Source organism: Antechinus flavipes, chromosome 4 (genome assembly GCF_016432865.1).
Source record: "Antechinus flavipes isolate AdamAnt ecotype Samford, QLD, Australia chromosome 4, AdamAnt_v2, whole genome shotgun sequence".
In the NCBI taxonomy this organism is placed as follows: Eukaryota; Metazoa; Chordata; class Mammalia; order Dasyuromorphia; family Dasyuridae; genus Antechinus; species Antechinus flavipes.
The window spans coordinates 357,500,190-357,511,738 of record NC_067401.1 but is presented as its reverse complement, the minus strand read 5'-3'; the positions used below and the strand labels follow the sequence as shown (position 1 = coordinate 357,511,738).

Here is an 11,549-nt window from a genome sequence, read left to right as displayed (position 1 = left end):
AAAAAAGTTGATTTCTTACAGTCCTATTCTCTTAATTCTACATTAGTTTAAATAGAGCAATTTGAACTGCCACCCCTCCCCCCACCAAAAACAAAAAACAAAAAACAAAAAACTTGTAAACATTTTTTAGTGTTTTGTTTTTTTTTAGAATTTCAAAATCAAGGGAAAAAATTGTAATGGAAAATTGTTGAAGCAAAAGGAACCACTTTCCTTTTGATGAACATGCATAATTCCTGAAGGGAGGTAATAGTCTGTGAAGAGCCTGCAGGGAAAGCTTCTCTATCCTAGGAATTTAATTGAAAGGTGACAGTTCCCCACTGACTTGGAGGAAGGAATATTTGACCAAAATTTTAGCACAGGTCATTTATGCTGAATGCATGTCTTAATTCCTTTCACTCTGAAAATCAGAAACTTTTTTAAAGTGTAAGATAAAGATTTGTTCATTGTTTTCTTCCATTGTGGAAAACATATCTTAGATATGAAGAAAACATGCATTGATGTTCATCAAATATTTCAATTATTTAGTATTTGTGATCTCATCAATATGGAAACTCCTTGTAACAATGTAGATCATAACCCATTTATACATTTTTATTTTATTTTTGTCCTCTCTCCCACCCCACCCACCCAAAAAAAGAATGATCCTCTTCATCTATATTTGCCATAACAGAGTGACAGAAAAGAAGTCAGAGGATATTGAGAATATTTTACATGACCGAAGTACACATATCTAAAAATACAACTAGTATTTATACAAGTATATAGTATTAGCCTGTGTGGCGTATTATAGCATCATAGTTATAAATCTTTAAGTTCATATAGCCCAATACTTAAGTTCATTTGAAATACTTGAAAATTTTCAATTTTTTTCCTTCAAAGACAGGATGTACCATGATAATAAACTAGCCTCACTTTTCAAATATTTAATACTTTATTAACTCTTTGTTAGCACTATGCATTTCCTTTTATCAAGGTTAAGAAATTTGTCATTTGTCATTTGCCAATATTTATTGCCAACATAGAAGCAAAGAATTTTTCTTAACATTATGCCTTGAATTTTAAAAAATGCCTTAAATTTCTTAGTGTCTATTTCTAGATGTCTAGAATTACTCCTATGAGGGGTGAAATCAACTAGTCGGGTACTCATCTGAACAATAAAATCTGTCATCTGAAAAGGGCAAGTGACAGTTTTACATTCTTTTTAAAAAATATATACATTTAAAAATGTATCTTGTTAAGTGGGATGCTTGAAAGTTAATACGTCCAGTGGGTTTACATCATACCTTAGGTATAAAAATATAAAATTGTAGCCATGTTAATCAGACTGTCACAGAAGCTTCCATAATCTGTACTTTAGAATAATCTTTAGAAGTTAAGTCCTATTTTTGCAGCTTCTGCATCTTTATTCTTTAAAGACTTGGTGCTTTTCTTTTCTTGTTGAATTTCTACCCCAATTAGAAATCCAAATAAAATAATCTATCATCTAGGAAGCCTCCTGGATCCAGGAGCCCCCCAAATAGCAATATTACCTCTCCTCCTATCAAATAGTAATTTGTTACATCTCATATCTTTGTATTATTTTCTATTATGATTATTCATGGGTGTGTCATATCTTGCTTTAAAACAGGAAGTCCTAGCAAGGGCCATGTCTACAATCGATGCTTAGTTTTAATGTGTTCAGTTTGTTCAATTTATTTGAAAATAGACTATAGAATAAAATATTTTAAAGAAATTTTATAATTCAACTAGACTTGAAATTAGAAAAATTATTTTCCAGGGATGACTTTATTTTGGGATTGGTGACTGGTTCTTCTCAATTTTTCTTTCCTTCTTCATTTATTTTAATTAATCTTCTATGATTATATTTAAAGTTGAGAATAGGAATAGACAAGTAGGGAGCTGCTCAGGACATTGGAAAGTATTAAAGAGGGCTTTTTAAAAAGTTTTTTTTTCAATTGTATTTTATTTTCCCAATCACATGTAAATATAGTTTTCAACATTCATTTTTGCAAGATTTTGAATTCCAAATTTTTTTCTCCCTCTTCCCTTACCTCTTCCCTCCTCAAGACAGAAAGCAATCTGATATGTTATACATGTACAATCACTCTAAACATTTACATATTTGTCATGTTGTGAAAAAAAAATCAGAGCAAAGATAAATCCTATTCTAGTTACTTTGTTGACATGCTACTGGAACAAGAGACCAAAGGATTTATATCAACAGAAAGAAACAGGAAACAGAAAAGAGGTTAAAATAGTATGCTTTGATTCTCAATCAGTTTCCATAGTTCTCCTTCTGGACATGGGTGGCATTTTCTCTCTTAAATCTATTAGAATTGTCTTGGATCACTACATTGCTGAGAAGAAATTGTCTTACATAACTGATCATCTTACTGTTACTATGTACTATGTTCTCCCTGAAGAAGATTTTTTTAAAATTACTTAAATACTGAGCTGCTATTGGTCATTTTTACATTTTTAATGGCAAAAAAGGATAACTTTCCATGACTTGTAGGTGATAATTTTGTGGAAAGTATCTTAACTGTGAAAAACCAAACTTTGCATAGGGAATTCAGACAACATGCTTTCTGGTTATATTTGCCAACTAACTTAAATGGTTCTGAGAAAGAAAAAGATATTTCTAAATAAAAGAATTGTACAAGCTTTTGTGTATACTTCAATATGCATTTCTAAGGGAACATATGAATTATTAGGTAAAGCAAACAAACAAAAAACAAGCATGGATTGACACAGAAGAAGACCCAGTCTCCCCCTCCTTGAAGAATCTATAGTCTATTTGAAGACAGTATATCACAAAAGAAAAAAAAATAAATGCTGGGGAAATATCAACTAAGGTGAGTTGAAGGTGAAGTCATTCTGAGAAGGGATCCTAGAAGAAATAGGTTTTGAGTAAAATCATGAACAAAGAAGGACTTCCTAAAATGGATGGGTGGTCTCTATCCTTGAGAAATTTACAATGTCTTTGATCTTCTGAACTGCAATCTTTACTCTCTGGCCTCAGCTTTCATTTTTGCTGCTATCTAAATTGTTCTGCCATTCCATAGGTTTTTAGGAACTAAATTGTAAAGATTGTACCTTTCTCTCTGTCATGTTTCTCTTTTCTTTATTCTCCAACTTGCTGTCACTCTCACCTTTTCTTATTTCTAAAAGAAAGATAAGTCCTGCTCTGTTACTTTGTTGACATGTTATTGAAATGAAAGACCAAAGGACCTACATCATTTCACAAGATATAAGTATCTTAGAAAACACAGCTTGACAGTTGTCTCATGAAATTTGATGAATTACAATGGCTTAGCATACCTAACACTCCTGGTTTTATTATGACAGTGTTCTTGTCACAAGTAAAGATAACTAAGATTATCTCAGTACTTTTTGACAAAGCATTGTACTTCTTCCTATTTTGTGGAAACATTTCTTTTCTTGGCATTTTTGTCCAGCATGAATGACAACTTTTCCTCACCAGAAAATTGTTTCCAGTTGATGTGATAATCAAAACTGAAAAAAGGAAAACAATTTACTTCAGTCTCTTCTTTTGCTCCCTCTCTCCAATACTTTAGTCAGTGTACAGTTCACCAGCTGTGCCCTTCAAGATGAGTTGTGGTGGGTTGGGTCCTTCACACCTTGGTGCAAGGAGCACATCATGCTTCCAATCTGCCAGACAGGGCAGTATTTCTTGGGCCAGTCTGTCAAATGGTTGAAAATGGCTAAAGGTTTAATTTGCAACTCACATTCTTTTTCAGGGTACTGCATATTCTGGAGAGAAGTCAAAAATGGTCTCATGATTATGAGACTCACAGGTTTTTTCTATTTAATTTTTATTTAGAATAAAGTTGAATCTCATAGATTGAACTTAATAGTTATTTTTCTTCCTCAGAAATAGTGATATGAAGTTGAAAAATAATATCATTATATCTAAAAGAATTTTGTGAGTCTTTGTTTAAAGAACTAAAAAGAGGAGCCAATCTTTTTCAAGATTAATTTAAAAAATAAGATCTGTGAGTAAGGAAAACCAGGATCATCAATGGTTTGGCAAACAATACCATGTAAAAATTGATTGAAGAATCTGAGGATATTACAGAGAGAAAACTATGAGGAGATATGCTAACTATCTCTAAATATTTGTCTGGGAGAAGAGAGAATAGACTGTTTTGTTCTGGGGGACTCAATAAGAACTAATGATCAGAAGTTTTATAAAGTTGAATTTGGCCCTGTATAAGATAGGATCTTCTAACTCTTAGAGCTGTCCAGTGCCCTAATTATAGGATTTAGACTTAGTAGGGACCTTTAAGATAGTCTAGGCCATGGACTGCCTTGAAAAATAATGAACTCTCCATTACTAAAAGCATTAAAACAAAAGAATGACTTCTATTACAGATGTTGTACAGCTTTCCTTGGGATGGATTTTGGGTGAGATGACTTCCAAGGCCTTTTTTCATGTCTAAGATTCTGTGTTATTTTGAATAAGGAATAAACAAGTTGATAAATTTGAAATTAGAAGGAAATTTGAAATTTGAAAAGGAAGGAAACAAGCATTTCTTAAGGGTCTACTGTGTACCAGGCAGTGGTGTCTTAAGCACTTTCCAAATATTATCTCATTTTGATCTTCACAACTACTCTAGGAAAGTAAAATGATATTATCTCCATTTTGCAGTTGAGGAAACTGAGAGAGATAGATGTGAAGTGACTTGCCCAGAGTCATACAGCTCATAAATATCTGAGGCTATATTTGAAATTAGGTCTTTTGACTCCAGGATCAAAACTCTTATTCATTGTGTCACCTATCTGACTAAAGAAACAAAATCAGGGTAATTCAGTAACATCTGCACACAAAGGAATATTGAGCATTTCTCTAAAGGATTTTGTTGCATATAAAAAATAGTTACATTTTCAACAGTAGAAAAATGTTTATTCTTTGCACTATTTGCAACAAAATTGAACTTTCGTCGGTTATAACAATATAATCACTTGGGTTTTTTTTTTAAAATAGGGATTAAATCATGTTAAATAAATCTCAGAGATATAAATTTTTTTTAAAGGTGGAGTAGGCTTTAAATTTGAGATTCTTTAAAAGAAATCTGCAGAATATCACCTAGAGATAGAAATAATTCTGGATATATTAGACTAGTGTAGTTTTGCCCTGACTGGCATGCCACATCATTGGTTTGTTGTGTTTTTACCCCTCTTTCTGACAGTCATGGATGCATCAAGTTTACTTCTCTTAAAATCTTTTTTCTGGTGGCAGTTTGAAGATAGTTTATTTAAATGCATCTCTAAACTTAGTCCATTAAGCAATGATCTAAAAAGAGGGGGGCATAATATGATAGAGATAAGTTGAAAAGACACAAGATTTCTCTATTTAATATTCTAAATGAATATTTACAAGATTTCATGATTGCAGTTCTAGAGCAGAAGCGTCAAACTCATATAGAAACAGACACCTAATGTGTGCATAAAGATTCCTGTGGGCACATACTGATTTAATTTTTAAATGTAATATTTCTGTATGATCTTATTCTTCTCTTATATTCTATTATTATATATATATATATGTATGTAAATTCGGTTAAATATTTCTCAATTACATTTTAATCTGGTTCTGGCTATACTTGTGTACCATGTGTTTGCTAACTCTGTATTAGAATACTCAGAACTCCAAGTTCTGAGAGGTACATAGATCAGAGTAGGAAGATTCTCAATATCATTTGTTTTTTATATATTTTTTTCAAAATTGTCTTTTTCCCTGCTTGAGCCCTTTTGTCCTTGAAATCATTTGCATGGATTCAGTCTAGAAAGAAGAGTACTTAACCATAGCTCCCTTTAGGGAAGAATTGGTGGTTGACTCTAAGGTGACTTGATATAGGTGGAAATTGCTTAAGCTACTGTATCACATCAAATGAAAGTATACACAATGTATACTATAGTGTTTGATATGATATCATATGATAACATATCAAAGAAAGTATTGTGATCTGCGAACTAAGCAAACTTTCAGTAGTTTAAAAGAAACACGAGATGCACAAATTTAAAGCTATTTCCACTTTTGATGTTCATATTAAATTTTTGTGTCCAACCTATGGTAGAACATTCCTAGCTTATACTGGTCTGATCAGTCATATTTGGACACATTATAACTTTTTTTATTATAGCTTTTTATTTACAAGATATATGCATGGGTAATTTTACAGCATTGACAACTGTCAAATCTTTTGTTCCAATTTTTTCCCTCCTTCCCCTCATTCCCTCCCCCTGATGGTAGGTTGACCAATACATGTTAAATATGGTAAAATATAAATTAAATACAATATAAGTATACATGTCCTAACAGTTATTTTGCTGTACAAAAAGAATCAGACTTTGAAATAGTGTACTATTAGCCTGTGAAGGAAATCAAAAATGCAAACAGACAAAAATATAGGGATTGGGAATTCTATGTAATGGTTCATAGTCATCTTTTGCTGGGTGTAGTTCAATTTATTACTGCTCTATTGGAACTGATTTGGTTCATCTCATGACACATTATAACTTGATACAAACATAATGGTGTCATTTTTGACTCTCTCTGATAAATTTTTGAAATTTATATAGCACTTGCAGATTTGCAAAGCTCTTAACTTAATGTTACTTGATCTTCACAATAGCCCTATGAGGTGGATGTTATCTCACAGATAAGGAAGTGGAGACTGAGAGAAGTGATTTACCCATGATCATATAATATCTGAGGCAGAATTCAAACTCAGGTCTCCTTGACGCCAGGTCCTTCACTATATATATGTCATCAAATGACTTGCTCAAGATCCACACAGCTAATAAATGGCTGGTTTATTCTTCTGAAGTCATAGTGTTCTGCTAACCAGCAATATAGCATTTCATATTATAAGAACTTCCTAGGTAAGAAAACTTCACTGACCAATGCAAATTGCAATCTTTCTGGTTGGCTCCCAGTTATGTTCAATTTTATATCTCACCTAGACTCCAGCTTGTAAAACAACCTCATATGGTATTTTATAATTGAATGTGGGGGTCTCAAAATTATGATTATCAATAAATGTTTGATTTGTATATTTTACATATCTATATATCTGGGGTCATACAAAAATTTCTCAGACAAAAAAGGGTCATGAGTGGAAAAAGTCTTACAAGCCCTAGAATATGAAATGAATTAAATTCATACTTTCACAATCCTAAAAGGACATTGGATCATAAAGAATTAGATTAAACATTTTGGAAGGGGGTGCAGGCCTGGAGATCAAAGATATTTTGTGTGTGCATTTTGCAATATTATTCTTCAAACCCTGTGATTCCTTCATTAGCCACTATATTCCTGTTCTCTTCCTGTGCAGGTTCACAAAACATCTCACCAGGTTGTCTTGGTGATGGGTAAAGCAAACTTATCTTCTTTCCTCTTAATATTCATTCACCTGAGCCAGCTCTGGTGTCAAGTTTACAGTTATATTTTTATACAAGGCGTCATATGTGATGTTTTCAAAGTAGTTCAAGTTATTGAGGCCATTCAGAGCTTGTCTTTCCTTTGATTTCCTCGGCAGTGCATACCTCCCTAGAAACTGCACTTCTCCTTGATGGTGATGAGGGATAAATTTATACTTTCCAGTGTCACCTTCTGGCCTGCTCACTGAGTAGCCTGCATTCTGTACTCTGTTCCAGAGGTCATCATCTTCTCCACCCCAACCCCAGAATGCATTAGGAAAGCCATTAATTTTCTGAAACTACTCTACTGTAAGGCCACTCACTCCACCAAAAAATTCATTGTAAAGAAGCAGATACATATACTTATCTAGCTTGGTTGCAAAGTGCCTTGGCATTTGCCCACATCCATAATAGTTGCGATCATTTTCTGGTATATGATCCACATCATGAAAAACCAAACAATCCCAATTCAAGTCTCTCATTGCTTCATGAAAGCCAACGTTAAAAAACATAGCATGATTGAAGAGTTGAGCACCGGCTTGTTCAATAACATAGAATGCAAACTGCAGACGTTGATGTTGTAGCATAGGAATTAGGTGCTGGAATAGAACAAGGAGATGCTCATAACGGTTTTGGAATGGAATAAGGATTGCCACCTTCCAATGAGGCATTCAATCACTAGGCTTCCAATGCCCTCCAAGTTTGATGGCAGGGTCTCTGGAGAAGAATTCATGGATGTCATCCATTTTTACTCACTTTCAAGATGTGTTTAGGAAACAGATGAGATCGTAATAATTGTGCCCCTAAGCAAATCACTCAATTTATGTCTTCCCCAATTTCCTCATCTGTTAAATGGGGATAAAAATAATATCTACCTTCCAGGGTTGTTGTGAGGATCACATGAGATAATAATTATAAAGACATTAGCTCGGTGCATATGTGCTTAGCTCATAGTAAGCTCTATGTAATTGTTAGTTGCTATTATTATAACATCAATCTGGCAGAACTTCTTGAGCAGTTTTAAACTTATATTTATGTAATTCTTTAAAGTGCACTTTCTACTAACAATGATCTGAGATATATAATACGAATATAGTTATTTTTACTTCACAAGTGGGGAAATTGAATCTTTGAGAATTTGACTTATTCATGGTCTCATGACCAGTCTCATGAAGTCCAAGATTTGAATCTAGGTCTCCTAGTTCCACGCCCTATATTCTTTTCATTATTCTTTGGAATTGATTATGACTTTCTTTTGCCCTTTTACTAGTGAGTCTTGAGAGCTATTTCAGCGATTAGATACAAAGGTGATCTAATTGCCCAGGGAGTCCCAGTGCAATTGAAACTATTGTAAGATGGCAGTCAAGTCCAAGATGAAAAATATCCCTGCTATACGTCTAGGATGGCTCTAAAATCAGGAAGCATTCTCTTCATGTAAATTGCTGGTATCTTGGTAAGTCATAAACAGGACTGTTTAGAAGACAAAAATGGCTCCACTTCAAATAGAGTTAAAAGTTAGTCAGAGAATAACTGAAATCAGTTTTACATGTGTGAGTTAGGAGTCTCAAGTAGGACCATTTTCAAAAAAATTTTAAACAGCACATAATTATTTCTATTTATTTCTAAGCTTTTTTTTATTTTAAGGAGAAACTTCTGAATAAAATCACTGGTAATATCATGGCTATTCTACACAAGTTAAAAAACAAGCATACTTGCTAGTAGGCTCTTCCTATCTCATCTTTCATTGTATATGTATAATGAAGAGCTAGGAAGCAGGTGTATCTTGCCATTGCACTTTCTGTCCAACAGCTTTGATTGAATTGAATTCAAAAAGTGTCTTGTCTAGTGCCTATTATGTGCTAGGCTCAGTACAGGGATTAGGCCTATGATTTCACTGATCTGAGAAACTTCCAAGTGAGAAAACTTCCTTTACCAATATAGATTTTAGAAAGGTTAAGTGATTTGCCAGATAGAACACAAACATTATGTGTCAGATGCTAGATCTGGACTTTCTCTCTACTACTCCACATTGCCTCTTACTAGAAATAAAAAAAGACAACCCCCTCCCCAAATAAAAGTACCTAATCCCAAAGAGCATACATTGTGGAGAATACATTAAAAAGACTTTTTGTATAAAGCCTGGGATTTTGATATGAGTTTGGAAGTCAGATAACTAACATTTGTTAAATACTAAATATATACCAGACACTGTGCTAAGTTCTGGGGATACCATGCATGCCCTCAAAGAGCTCCCAATTTGATGAAGGAGATGTGTGACAAGGACACATAGAGGATGAATTGTAGATAATCAACAGAGAGAAAACACTAGTTTTAAGGAGAAAGTGCATTGTAGGGATCCTCTAGCCCTGCCATACCAATATGGCCAAGTTTCTGGCACTGTGCTAGATAACCCACAAAAATAGTAATGGCCTTGTGTTCAATCAACATGATAGTTTATAGATTACAGTATATACTTTATCATTATATAGTTGTAAGTAGAAATTATAGTTATAGTTTATAGATTATAGTTATTAGTTTATAGTCATATAATTATATATTATAGTTGATGGGGAGAATTAAATTTTTAGGAATTTGTATTGAACTGATATGTAAAGCAGCTTATGAAAAGGAAAGGAAAGAGCACCCCAATCAATTTGAAATTATGAGAATAATTGTTGATGATGCATTTTAAAGTGATTCTCTAAGCTGAAAATCTTTTCACTTTGTACTTGGTGCTGCTACTTATAAGCACTTTTACTAGTGTACTTTTTTTATCTGGGCTATGCAGGTGAATCTGGTAATTGGTTTCTAACTGAAGTAGGATTAGGGCAGGTATCACCAAACTGTGAGGAGGCCTTATTGGCCTTTCATCCTGCCAGTTTGTAAAGGTAAGCCACAGGAGCTCCTATTTGGTTTGCCTGGTCTAAGACAAATATATCTTTGGCTCAACTTTGTTACTCTAAGGTTGACTGAAGGAGGAGGAGATTGTTCACAGAAAGGTGAGAGAAAAATAAAACAGAAATAAGCAATACTCTTTTCAACATGAAAAGGCAAAGTGCCACTTGAAATTGAATCCAAAATGAATTTTAGAAGATGTGGGCATTGACAGTTTGTCAACAGGCCAGAAAATTAAGCGTAAACAAGACCTCCTTTGGAAGAAATTATAATTAAAAAAAAGACTAATTAAAAACAAAAGCTTGAGAACTGTTAGTTTATATGAAACTCAATTGCACCAAAACAATGATTTCCATAAATATTGGCACTTTTACAAAACTAAGTGGTTTTCATACTTTCTATAATTCAAATTTACTATTGCTCAAAGCTATTCAGGCTGTTGCTGTCCAAGAAGAAGGTAACACAAAGCTGTTGATTTTATTAGTGTTCTGATTCATACTGATATGCTAATGTTATTTCATAATTAGTTGTACCTTGAAACTTTTGAGGTGAAGGTCACAATTTAATTACCAACCAATAAAAAACTCAATTTTTGTTACTCAAAGTTCAAAAAATGATGAGGGTTAACCAATGTCCTTATATAAAGAACCACATGATAAATTCCTTTTTGAATTCAATGCCAAAAAAGTATCTATCCACACAAACTTATGTACTTTCTTTTATCAGGCTGACAATTACAAATTCTTAGCTGCCAGAAAACTCAGAACTAAATTCAGTGTTATACCACAATAGCCAGCTCATTCCAGATACCAGGTAACGTCTGTTATTCTGCTTTTATCTTATTTTTGCTCTATTTTTAATTCTTAATGGTTTTGTTTTATTTTGTGATCAATTTTATAATCAATTTCATTCAAATAACTTTTTTAAATAATTGGAGAAAAATTCTAAATAGAAAGGTTAATGACAAAATATTATCTCTTGAACATTTAGACTCAGATCCTAGGTTTATGTACTATGAGAGTTAGAAACCTTATTCGTCAGTTAGTAGTCCAACTTCCTCATTACTTTTCCCCAAACATGATGTTAAATCTCTCATCTTTGTCTGGCTGTCTCACATGCTTAGAATATTCTCTTCTCACTTCTTCTTATAATCCCTTCTTTCAGTACTTTATTCAAACATCAGCTTTTGTCCAAGTTTTTTCCTGGTT

At 33.2% G+C, this 11,549-nt stretch overlaps 1 pseudogene; it reads right to left on the bottom strand.

Annotated features, from left to right (window-relative positions):
- Positions 1–7,424: 7,424 nt before the first annotated feature.
- LOC127559699 (beta-1,4-galactosyltransferase 5-like) lies at positions 7,425–8,192 on the bottom strand (annotated as a pseudogene).
- Positions 8,193–11,549: the final 3,357 nt, after the last annotated feature.